This window comes from Papilio xuthus, unplaced genomic scaffold (assembly GCF_000836235.2).
Source record: "Papilio xuthus unplaced genomic scaffold, Pxut_1.1 DF825752.1, whole genome shotgun sequence".
Classification (NCBI taxonomy): Eukaryota; Metazoa; Arthropoda; class Insecta; order Lepidoptera; family Papilionidae; genus Papilio; species Papilio xuthus.
In genome coordinates, this window is record NW_013532897.1 from 1,072,183 (window position 1) to 1,085,542 (window position 13,360).

Genomic DNA, 13,360 nt, shown 5'->3' on the forward strand with positions numbered 1-13,360 from the left:
AACAATGCAGATCCTCTCCACAGTGGTGGGCGGCCGCTGCAAGGCAGTGCCACACTCCAATGGCTTGCGTCGCATAAAGTTGCACATAAAGTTATACGAGTGCAGGCTTTAAGTGGCATCGCAGGTGCTCTTTGTTCCTCTCCCGATGAAATTGGTTGTTGATGGTAAAGCACTCATGAGTTGCACTTACATTGTACTTTGTAGTATGCTGTAAAGAATAAGATTTATTTCTTCTTGTGAATTTACGGCTGAAAGAAACTTCTCTGTTTATTTCATACTTCTTTTTTTAAACATTATCTGTGAAAGCGTTTTACAATTTTTTTGCAATTCTTAACCATTTTTGAAGAAAAAGTTATCTCAAATCAATATCTTAACTTCTTCCGAGTTAATATTTAGTATGTATTTCAGTATTTTGTAGAGAACAATAAAAGGTCGATTGAAATAACCGAGCTTTTGAAGGCATCAATATCAGATGTGTAACAACTGGCAAGTGAGTGTGTAAAGTATTTCAAATATTCACCGAGAGCGCTGTAAAAGCTTTTAAACATCGGCGGGAACAATTGATACGGCCTCGGACTTCCGGAAACTGAAATAAAATTTTCTCACATTCCTTTAAACAGAATATTGTGGCCGATAAAATATTATGAACGGTCTCGAACTGAACTAAGTAAGCACTTTATACTCCCAATAAAATACATTTTATTTCGATGTAAGTATTTAAATTGTGTTCGTTTTAAACAAAAAATATTCCCTTTTAATAAAAATACAGCGAATTTTGGAGTTTTTTTTTTCATCCTTTTTACATTATATATAATCAATGTATACGACAATCCTTATAATAAGAAACACCATGGGAGTGTGAAGAGGTCCATGCGCCGCAACTCATCGGGTCAAGCCTATGTGAGCTGAACTTTTGAGCAGGTTTAGAAATTATTTATACTGGGCTATTACAAACTGTGCAACTATAAAATAATAGTTTCACAGCGTTGCTGCGAATTCCTTGATTAGAAGTACAATTCTAACACAGAAGCTCGCTTGCGATGTCTAAGCAACAGTACAACGTTGCATACGATATCTGTTTCTGATTGCAATCTGCTAAACTATCACCTCATGCATCTGTCATGAATAATGTTATTGCGTCGTGTCATGAAGACGGTTCAATACGCAAAATGATCCAAGTCTTGGCCAAGTCAATTAAGGCTGCACACAGAGATCGCACGAGATCGCACCGGGGGGAGCAATCACAAAGGTCGCTACTTAATTAGAACGTACAATTTGTGGCGCTTTGATGACGGCCCTACTCTAGGTTACATAACTAACATTGTAAACTATATACTATGTTATGTGAATTGTGACAAGAAATGTAGTATCAAACTTTTTTACGAAGCCTCTCAAAAGTAGACAAAATGACAGTAGTGACTTTTAAGTTTATCAGTAGTACCGCTTAACTTTTGATGTATTCGTTTAATGTGATATTACACACCACTCTTTATTTACTTTGTTTTTAATAAAGTAATAAATTTATAAGAGACCGTTTTATAAAGATTTAAATGCAGCGTCGTAGATAACTTATCGAAGTTGCTTATTAGAGGTCCGGACGCAGTTGGACGCTAAGTTAGTCTGAGTTCGGAAGCACCTGAAAACTCGCTGACTTCGTAACCAACAAAACCCTAATCGGTAATTAAATTCTAAAACTAGGCGTCGGGAGATTGCATAGTGGCTTTGGTCGCTTCGAACTTTCTTGTGGCTTAGCTTCCGCTGAAGTTAAACCTTAGATTGGTATAGATTTAGAAATTCATTTAATGGTTTTAAAGTAAATGATCATATGCATGAAATATGACATGTTGTGTGTATCGTCCAGTTCTTTCTTCAGCTCCTTTTTTTCACCTTAAAGATATGATAAAGTACAGTATTAATGAATAAGTATATGTCATTATGTTGTGGGAAGATTTTGCTTACATTTAAAGTATACGGAGGGGGGGGGGGAGGTTGCGCGGCGGGCCTTGGTGTGGCGGCATGCAGGTCGTTGGCATGCTCGCGACGTATCGCGTTAATTCTTATCTAATTCGTAAAGCTCCACAAGCGCGCGCGGGGTGAGGGGCGCAGCAAGCGCGGTGTGGGAGGAGGGCCTTATCACAGTTCCGTGTGCAGGATATCATTTTGTTACCGTTTAAGATATATCCACCTAAATACATTATACACAAACTCGTACTAACGTCTACTAAGTATGGTAAGATACATGCGATTATAAATCAAGGTAGATATATAGGTTATTGTAGATAGTAATGGAGAGTAAATGTTGCATTAAAAATTGACCACTCTATTGTTTTCCATCAGTCAATCAAATACTTTATATGAAATAAAAGACAAAAATATAAACGTTTAGAAAAAGCCAGGATTTTCAAATGAAAATTCGTTAGTGTAATTAGTGAATACTTTAAATATAAAAAAGATTTCTTTTTCATTTGCCTCAATAAAACGGGTCCTAAAACAAGGTTAGAAGGAACTCGAGAACACAATTCATTAGAGTAAATAGGAGGAGTCAACAATACGCTCATTAGAACCGCCTCAAATTTGCCGTTTTAATTAACATCTGTAAGTAAAATAAGCCGTCAGCTGTTTCTCTCAATTATCTTCATTAAAACATCACGAACAAGTTATGTATGTATGTATGTATGTACATCACTGACCTAGTTACTGCTTGCTTTTTACAACTCGTTATATTGCGAAGGATCATAACATAAAATAATTTTACACAATCCTGTAAGAAGAGGCGAAAAATTACAATATTTACAAATTTAGCACGTAACAAAATATCTTTTCGCCACGATGAAAAAGTTTTCATTAATTGCAGTGACTTGCAATGACAAGTGACAAGTTTGCAGTCTGCCTCGAATCCGGAACTTTGTTAAGTCAATTAAAGTTGCACGGCGCTGCCCGGGCCGAGCGGCGTGGTGTCGGCGCCGGGGACCGCTTACCGCCCAACTGACCTTCTTAAAGCTGTCGAGTAACTTCCACAACTGCCGCATCCCACTTCATTATGTATTCAATTAAGTTCTATATATGCGATACACAAGAACATATGGGGTAGTAAAGAAAGTTTCGTAGGACCGTGCATAAAGGAAATACATTAAAAACAAAATTAGTAGTCAAAGCCGCAGTCAAAATAAGCTACGAGTTCGTTTACATATAAAAGAATAAATAAATGAAATCGAAAAACCAATATTTGAAAAACTTTATAAAACAACGAAGCCAAGAACGTTTACAACAGATCGTGGATGCCGAACGAATCATTAAGATTAAATCTATTGCATTTTCAACAGTTTGAACCGTTACCCGAACCGTCCATTTGGAGTCGAGTGCAACCTCGACACGGCTTAACGATTATTTCGGTCTGTGCGGAGGCGGCGCCGGGACGGGGACTAACGCTGCAGGCAGTTACTAGCCCGATAGCTGACCGAAAACCATCGCTTCTATTCGGTTATTGGCCGGATAAATTATTTTATTCATAAACAATGACGCTACGGTACTTAGTCTTCAGTAAAGTGCTCTGTGGTGGCGGGGATATCAAACCCTTTTCATTTTAGGAAAGATTAAGTGACACAAACTTCAAATACTATATAAACTGATTATATTACCTAATCACACCATGTACAACTACTACGACATTCTAAAAGACACAGTAAGACTGGACCACAATGAAAAAAAGGATTTAGAATTGTCCCGGTCTAGCAAAATACGATTCCAATTAAAAACGATTACAAATTAGTAAAATGGCTCTCCCGAGCGACCGCGCTGTGGTTGAAATAATTGCCGTTAGAAATGACTACGTAGCGATTTCTAAAGAAAATTTGACAAAAGTGTCTCATTAAATTTAATGGATTTTGCCCAAATTCCTTTTCCATTTGACTGGATTTACCTAAAAATAGCTTTTAATTTGCGATTAATCAAGTGTGATATTTTTATTAATTTGATAACTCAAACTTAAATATCGATTGATTCAGGATTGAAACCTATACTTTTTGAATGATGTGAAAAGTAAAACATATAAGACAAAGACATAGTTAAAGGTGATAAAACAAAGTTTAAAACTTTTCTTTGGATGTTTACTTTGTCAAAGTGGCGGGGAAAAGATAATCTTTACGTAGCCGGCACTGATCGGCGGAGGCTCGGAGCGATGCTGAAGTTGGACAAAAATTGAAGTTGTTTGGTGTTCGTAATTGCCTTTGTTTCACGGTGTTAATATAATTTAACTTTGTTAAAAATTAAGAAAATGTGTGATATCTAAAACTGCAATCCAAAACTGCTCAGCTGTTCAAACATAATATGGACAATATTCCCGATAATCTCCTGCAAGAGCTATCAAAGTTTAAACCAACCTATTTATTTGGAGCTACAATTTCTACCTCGCTTATAGAATTTTTTGGGCTTTAGTGTTATGTGAATTAGATTAATTACGCAGTCCTTGTTACAAAAAGTGGGTTTAAAAGAAACTTATTACTAATACTTAAACAAGCTCTTTGAGATTTTGTGTTAGAGAAAATTACTCACTAGATAAACACACCACACAAAATGAGGTTAGTGTTATCACTTTTTAGAAAAGTGTAGTTGATTGATGTTATGAAAAACAATCAAATCATAGCATGTATATAAAATTCATGAGCGGCAATAAAATCGAAATTCTTTTATGCATATTTCATTGTGTTCGTAAAGCATTAAGTTATTAAGACAGAGTAGGTGCGGCCGGTATTGTGAATTAATTGCTGCGCTCTACTGCCTCCTGCCTCCTGCCTCCTGCCTCCTGCCTCCCGTCTCCTGCCGCGCGAATTATTTCACGCTATTTAAAGCGAAATTAATTTCAACTATCTGCAAGAGCTGAGCGGAGCGGACTTTGGAAAAATATAGTTTATCTTTATGAAAAACAATTACTATTCAGAAACAATAAGAAAAACTTATTCAAATTCATTTTAACGAATGTCAAAAGTTGAATAGAATTCATATATTGAAATTACATTCAAACAAATAAAGATTGGTTAAGTACTTTATTGCTAAAACAGAACTCTGTAAACAAATTTAAATTGTAAAATTTTGTAGTAACGCTACTTTCAGGAAAACTTTTACAAATTTATAATACATTAGTATTTTTGATTATGGATTATGATATTGCATATCAAGTTGTCATTCACACAAATTTTAAAACTTATAATTTTATAAGTTATATTAATTATAATTTTAGCATCCAGATTTATGTTTAAAACAATTTATTCCAAAGTTTTAGATTGTTTACTCGTGTTTTCATTTGCTATAAATAAACGGCCCTAAGGCGGACCATTAAGTAGTTCAAACATAGAGTGTCAGAGGAGTTGCGCGCCGGATCGCAATGCAAACTGCTTATCTAACTTTCCAGCAGACCGTACCGCGTTACTCCTACTTTATTACACTAAGCTGGATCAAGTTATAAATTCTGTTTAGGAGTTGGTTATCTATGAATATATAACACACCTCTATAAGCACAATTTAACTTTACATAAATCAAATATCTTCAACAGTCAATGAAACAACGAAGTTACTGAACTTTTGTGTGAGCACGGTACAAACAAAAGCAAAGCAATATTTTTAGTCAGTATTTTCCTTGTAAGGTATACATAATATGATAAGAGTAGGTACTTTAAATTCGTATTGTTATGACGTTATCGCATCGTATACTTTGCAACGTACCGGAGTCCCTGTTTAGTATTCAATTTACTTGTTCGTACAATAAGTATAGAAGCCGCCCCTCATTTACATGTGCTAGATTGAAATTGAATTCCCAAAGTATCGACAAAGAACACTTGTTTGTGTGTTGCTATCTCTTAACGATTTTCCCCGGCGCGCGAAATTGAATTTTCGCATACGTAATAAAAACATAACAGTTCCTAAGAACGACTTCTCTCCGGCTCCGTTCGTATTGTTTTCAAATTGCCGCAGTTGAGTGTAGAGGGCGCCACCGAGTATAAATTCGACAGATTAAAAATGTAAGTGCGAATGCATGTGCGGCGGCATACAGAGAGTATCGTAATATGGCCACGTGTGCTATGTGGCATATAGAGCGTGTCATAATGTGGGCGCGTATGCTTTGCGTCATATAGAGCGTGTCATAATATCGGTGGTGTCATAACGGCGCAGCACGAGTCCCGTGGCGCCCGTACACCCGATGCCGGCGAATTACTTTTTCGTTCGGATATGATTGAGATTCTGTACTTGTGACATTGCAATTTATTTTATAGTTAGCTTTTATACATTTCATCCAATAGCTAGTTTTAAATGTTTCAATTTTATGTTGATGAAAATAAAATTATTAAGCTATTTATGTAACAGCAGTGATTTTATATGTTAATATTAAACTCCTTAATCGATTTATATAATTGAGAATAGTATTTAAATGTGTTTTGCATTAATTACTATTAACGTAAAATTATTTAATTTGTTGCCAGATTTTTATTAATTATCTGTGAAAAGCGAGCGCGGTCGGGGGCGGTGCGGGGACGCGGGGACGCGGGGACGCGGCGGCGCGGCGCGGCGGCTTTGAAAATTTAATTAGGGCATTCTTCTAAAATGTTACCGTTAATTCAACAAATAAATTAAACTCAGTTTGATTTAAATTCTTTTTGCATGCCAAATATATTTAGCGATAGCTGTTTTAAAAATTATATTCAAATAAATTTTATAAAAAATTGTATCGCGTGTTTTCTATTCATCAATACCGGGAAAATAGGCGGAAAGATAGTATCAGCTGATGTCTTAGAAAGAGCTTATCTTCAGACAGCTATTTTTAATATAGAATTTCTTTATAACGGGGATAATCCGACGTTATTAAAAATACTGTTGCTATCCGAAAACAAAAGCATGCGCTTTCGTGTGAAAATAAGTTAGCGATGTCTAATTTGCGGCCGTGGTTGTGAAAATTTGGCCGAGCCGTTGCTAAATGTAGCAGAAAGATAAAGATTGTGACCGGCAGCTCAGGCCGAGCCAAATCATATTGTATTGGCGCCGAACGGAAACTTGCCGACCTCATGCTACAAAATATTGTAGTTTTATCTAGTTTAATTTAATGTTCTTGGATTTAGAAATCGATATTATGATTTATATTTAATAATACAATCATTTTAAGCTTAATAATGTATATATGTATAGCAGTTTTATATAATCATTTTTTTCCAAGAACATTAAAAATTACAGACAACACATTTGTTGTTTTACATTTTTTCTTCGTTTATAATCTTAAAATATATAACTTTTGTAAATAAAAGATTGTTTCGCTTCTGGCAGCGGGTTTAAAATATTACACAAAACAGAATCTTAGGATTTGCGCGATTTATCTAAACGGAGGAGAAATAGGTGTAATTTTTCTTGTAACCTTGCGGAGGGAAGGGATCGCCGCCGACGCCTCAAGTGAACTATAAACACTGGCCGTGTCTGCTGTAATTGACAGTGTAAAATGCCATGTTGCGATACAAAGAGAAAATATTGCTTAACACTGCACAGCGGCGTACCATAAGTGACATGTGTAACGTAGCACAACACAAATCTTGTACAAATACCTATTTTATAGTTCTCTGTACGTTATCTATTCTTAAATCTATTAAACATGTTCTTGACATCGTTATCTTAAGGTCTCGGTTACCACAAGCGTTTTTCCTATGTTATTTTTGTACCACTGCGCTTAAGAAACATGTAGGCATGGATTCGATCTACTGTCTGTCAACAAAGTGTGTGCTTGTTACAAATTACTATCTGAACAATAAAATTAAACTTACATCAAATTGTGTGATTGCAATTCGAACTATAAATTGTAAGCCAGTTGGAGTCTAATTAAGAGGACGTCCATCTAATTGTATAAATGGCTGCAATGAGGGTGGTTAGGAGCGCGCGGCCGTTTGTTACCCGAGTGTCCGCTCTGGTCTCTTCATTGCTCTGCGCTCGTCACCTCATTGCCCTTCATTCACTTCAACTAATACATCGCTAATTTGAGCTGTGTTCTAAGTTATGTAAAAGATATGTTGATTAAAGGTTTATTTTAAAATTTCTCTGGATTTAACTTAAAATGTACCTTGAAGTAAGTAAAAATATTTGTGTGAATGCAGTAGATAGGTAAAATAGGAATTATGTAGAAGTTTAACCTACATCGAAAACCGATGACGATTTAAAATAAAGTCCTCGTTGTTAGCGCAGTTCCGAAGTAGTTGGTATGAATATTCATGAGTTCCAAGAGTTTCTGCAAAGCTGCTCCAAATCTGTGCTCTCGCTTACTAGTGGCCGCTGCAATTCCTTCACACACGAAAAATTCACAAACTTAAATATTTTATTTTTATCCTTTTTTATGTATAAGCTGGTAATGAGCAAGCGGTCCCCTAAATTCGCCAATATAGCGAAGTAGAATACAACAGATATTTGCATGTGCAGATTCGTTGCCCACGAATAATCAACAGAGAAGGAGAGGTACAAAAAGAGGAGATTTTTGCCTTTCTACTGAAACTGAAAGAGGGCCAAAATAAGTCCTCTGGTACGGTACACACACTCGTCGGACAAAACGTAAAATTGACTTTACAAGGCGCGTGTCTTCTGTGAGGTCGTTATGGACCATTCTTGTAACAGATGTTATTGTTGTAGGCTCCACCACTACCACTGTTAAATTGTCGTTGAATCATAATTGCTTACGTGAAATAAGCTTAGTCAGCGTTTTTTGCTTTATTTTTGCTCATTACATTTCAGTTGACACAAAGAAAAATAGATTATTCAAAAGAAATAACATAAATGGGAAACGAGAAAATTAGAGCTGAAGCATTTAGTGCTTTAAATGCAGTCGTAAAAGCAGTTAATTGGGGCATCAGAGTACCCGCCGGAGTAGGGCGACGGGCGACGGGCGAAGGCCGGGGGGCGGGGGGCGGGCGTCGCCGGCTCGCAGCGGACAAACTTATCAAAGTCCAGCTTAGACAATGAAGCACTAAACTGTTGTTCATACAACTCGTCTCTTGTCACTTCTTTAAAGTTATTTTTTTCAAGTTTTTAAAGTTGGTTTAAGATAATATTATAAAGTTACGTAACGTTAAAATATGAATTACAAAGGCCGTTATTAGGGTACAGACTTTGTTTCCTTGGTTTAGTTACAATTTTAGAATTAAGATTAAAGAAAAGTATTTAAAAAGATTCTTGAAAGCATTCCGATTTACATATTTGAAGATCACGAAATAATAAGAAGTATTTATCGTATGACATCGGTATATAGGTACAACATTTTGGTATATAGAAGCAGACTTACAAGTAATTGCTATTAACGTAAGCGTGGTTTACTTAACTAAGTAAAATGTATTGTGCTAATCAAGTAAGTCTAATGTTATGAACTTAATTAAGGACCTTTCTTTTTTTCTACGCCATGACTTCTGTAATAAGAAGAAATAGAATTGACTATTATGTCATCAAAAAAAAAAATCTTTTATATTTTTTTCATAAACATTTGTTTGAGTAAACGTGGGTTTCAGAGGCCAAAATACCTGTTTAAAACATATTTTGTTTCAGTTTCATATTATTGCAACAGTATGTGCTATAATAAATCGTATAAAGTTCATTTGTACACGTGTAATGTGTGATCTTATGTTATTAAAGTTCACTTTAACACTTCACTTTACACAAGAGTCAAGTGTACAATTAAAAACACTTTACTTCAAGAAGTGAAATTAATACCATCCGTTGTTATGAACTAAGAGCTGCGCTTCGCTAACTTTGCTGCGCTTAGCTTCTCACTTACGTTACTTCTACAACAATTTAAACGCAAGCGATATTTTTATAATATTTAAATACAGATTGCATCATGAATAACAGCCGGTCTGAGATATTCTTAATTAGTTTAAGGCGAAGTAGTTAAGGGAGATAAGATCTCTGGATTTTTTTTTACTCGTATGTATATGTTTAAAATGTTTCATGAGATGACTATTAGTTTAAGTTCTGTAAGTTTTTTAGAAAATTTCATGTACAGAACTCTGTTTAGAGATAAACTCATCTATGTTTTGGCATCATTGACACAGTCTTTGCTTATTTAACGTCCTAAATAAACAAATGTAAAGCCTTAACAAACCGTAGGCTATTTGTAGTTTCATGATATTTATAAAAAAAGCAAAGACATGTCTTCGTTTAGTTTTTTTTTTGTATTTGAACAATAGCGCGGTACACAATAGGCTATTTATTTGACCTAATTCGATAGCACGTGCGGCGCCGACTAAGTTTGCCTCGCCTCTGCACAAGCAAACTAAATTCAATGTTTTTAAAGTGGTTCATTTTGAATTTCGTTAGTTGTTGATCATCGTTTTTGTGATTGAAGGAGTTTATCAGCTACAACTGTTCATTTTTTTTTAGAATAACTATAGCAGATATAGCTACTCGTACATCGCGGCGTGATTGACCAATGGTTGGGTGACCCGAGCTCGGTGCTATGTAATTTCCTCGCGCACGCTCTGTTACGCCTAATCGTAACTTTTTTAATCTCACTTTTTAATTCCGATGAATTTTCAAGGCTTTCGGTTAAAGGAATTCCTGGAGTTTAATCTAAAAAAGCGGTTACAATTAATTTCGTTACCCCAACAACCGTCGTCCGGTAAAAAGGAAAAAGTAAGTTTTCTTCAGATTTATTATAGTTTATTGGGTTACACCTAAAGTTTAAAACGGGAAGACTTGATTACTTTTGTCATTTTTTGCCTCCACGAACTTCGCAGTTAATTTTTAATTATGAAACAAATACAAGTCAAATTATTTAATGTCTGTTTTTAACGTTTTATAAATTGATTAAATTATAATAACTGATGTTTGTTAACTTCGCTTTTATGACTTAACTGTACTTTTGGTGGCGGCTTAAGTAATACTAAGTCAAGGAAATTTGCGACTTCAAACAATTTCATAACTTGAATTCATAATCCTATTTCAGTAAGTTATCTCTAACGTCACACCTGCGCCGGGGAATAAACTGCGCGGCGGCGGTGCGGTGGCGAGGCGAGGGCGGTGCGGTGGCGCGGCGAGGACGATGCGATTAGATGGGAATTATCGAGTCATCTGGTTTGCGACGGTAACATTCGGACGACTGTATCTCCCCAACTCACTCTCCCTAATCTGAGTACCCATTGCTCACCCGCAGCATTTCATATGATAAAAATAATAAAGCAAAATAATTCCCACTTACATTGTCTTTTACATGCATGGTGTACATTTTATTTTTATTTAAGAATAATACAATTTTAATGACCCTATATTACGTTACCCTCGGTAGAGAAATGATTACGTGCGATGTATTAGAATGCATAAAGATCGAAGTCAGATAAAAATTCTGAAAACCTATCGATGCTTTTACTTCAAGAACTTTGACAAACTTGTAAATGACCTATAAATGACCTTTAGGGAGCATCTCTGAAGAACTCTCCGCAGTGATCCATATTAATGAGGCTTTCTTGAAAATTGCATATTAATTAGGCGAATGGCATAAGAAAGTGTAATTTTATCATTCATATTGAGATCATGTAACACTGAGTATAAACGTTTTTTAACATTGTTGTAATCTTAATTCTTTTTATAAAGTACAAAAGTATATTTTTTCTTCTATCAATAATAAATATAAAAATTGCAAAAATCATGTTCTGAGGTTTCTTCGATCACGGAGATCATATCATATTCGGAATGAATCAGCTATAGTGGTATTTAAAATCTTTAACATATTTTTAAGTGTAAGTTCATAAAATTGTATATTCTCATATTTTTGTGTGTATTTCAAAACAAAAAACAAAAGTGTCGTTGTCCACCGCGGCGCGCGGCTGCCGCAGTGGTACGCGGTCGCGCCATTGCCAAACGCAGTCGCACGTTACGAATCGCCTCATAAACTTTGCATTCGATCGCAGAATGACAAAACAAATAAAATAGAAAATCCGCACCAAAGATATCGCCGTTTCAGATATATCGACACAATGATTCATTTTTATGTCTGCACTGGTTTTAATCTGTTAACAATGCCATGTTTCGTGGCACGATTTTAAAATCACTCGTACATTGTAATGCAGCAATTTGAAAGCACCAACTTACCATGTATTACCATTTGAAATACGTATATTTGGTATGATTTTATAGGAATAACTAATTGACATGTTGCAAAAACATCGCTTAGCCTTTCTTCATATCGAAGTAATCAAACATTTTTGTTTATATTTGATTTTATGTCAATGAAAATAATTAATACTTTAACGCAAAACAGTAAATTCCTAAATCGCAGAACAAAATTTAATTTATTTGAAACTATGTATATTTAATTTTGCTGCAATAATTAAAATCTTTGGGGTAAAGTTCAGGCTATAAGAAAGGCGCTGTATCGAGTGCCGGTCAAGTAAATTGCATTTTTCAAACTTCCTAAGTTTAATTCCTTGCTGTTTCTTTGTTTAAAACTTTAACATTTATTAGCTTAATTAGCTCTTAACAATAATGTGACTTTATGTGAAGCTATAATTAAAACATTCTTTTTGTTTTGCAGATGCGTATTTTAAGTTATAAAATTAATCTTTTCAATATTATAAGAAGTAAAGTTCAAGAAATGTAGCTGTTTCCCTCTGGTCCCCGGGCGGCGTCTGCAAACAAACTCAAGTCGATATAAGCGCTAAATTATTCATCCGGATCGAACAAACAACTGCGACCCTCGTCTCGTAAATGCGTTAGTTTTATTTTGCCTTTATCCTTTACAAAAGCTTGTTCAGTAACATTTCCCCACTCCTTACGCCAGCCAGCCGAGCCAAGCGAGTCGGCTATTGTATGTCTCTCTGTCTGGTGGAGATTTACGCCTCAGAGCGGCCAAGCACAACTTTCTAAATATATTTTTATCATTTACTAATAATAACAAATGTATAATATCAATATTATGACCTTCAGTTACCAGAACTCCATACATAGCTTTTTTACAAACTCATCAAAGTGTTTCTATGTGGAGATGATCACCATGTATTCCTACATGAGGTTAATTAAAATTAAAACAATATAATTTGAAAGGTGCATGTCATAAGGCTGAAGCGGATGTTATTGCCGGTCGCTGCATGTTAGCAAATAAAAATGCAGCGATTTTTCAAAATTGATTGATTCGTCACGTAGCACGTCCGCGCAAATGCAAACAAACCATTTGTTAGAAATTTTATGTTTCTATTATATATACAGATGCACATAAAAAATACTTTAAAACTTTGTTTATAACCTTTACTCCATCAATGGTATAATATAATTTCGTGCTGCAAATGTCACTCACTCATCATCTTTTGTTAAATATCCTGTAGACTTTGATTAAGTTAATTAAGCGTTTCAGTTAACT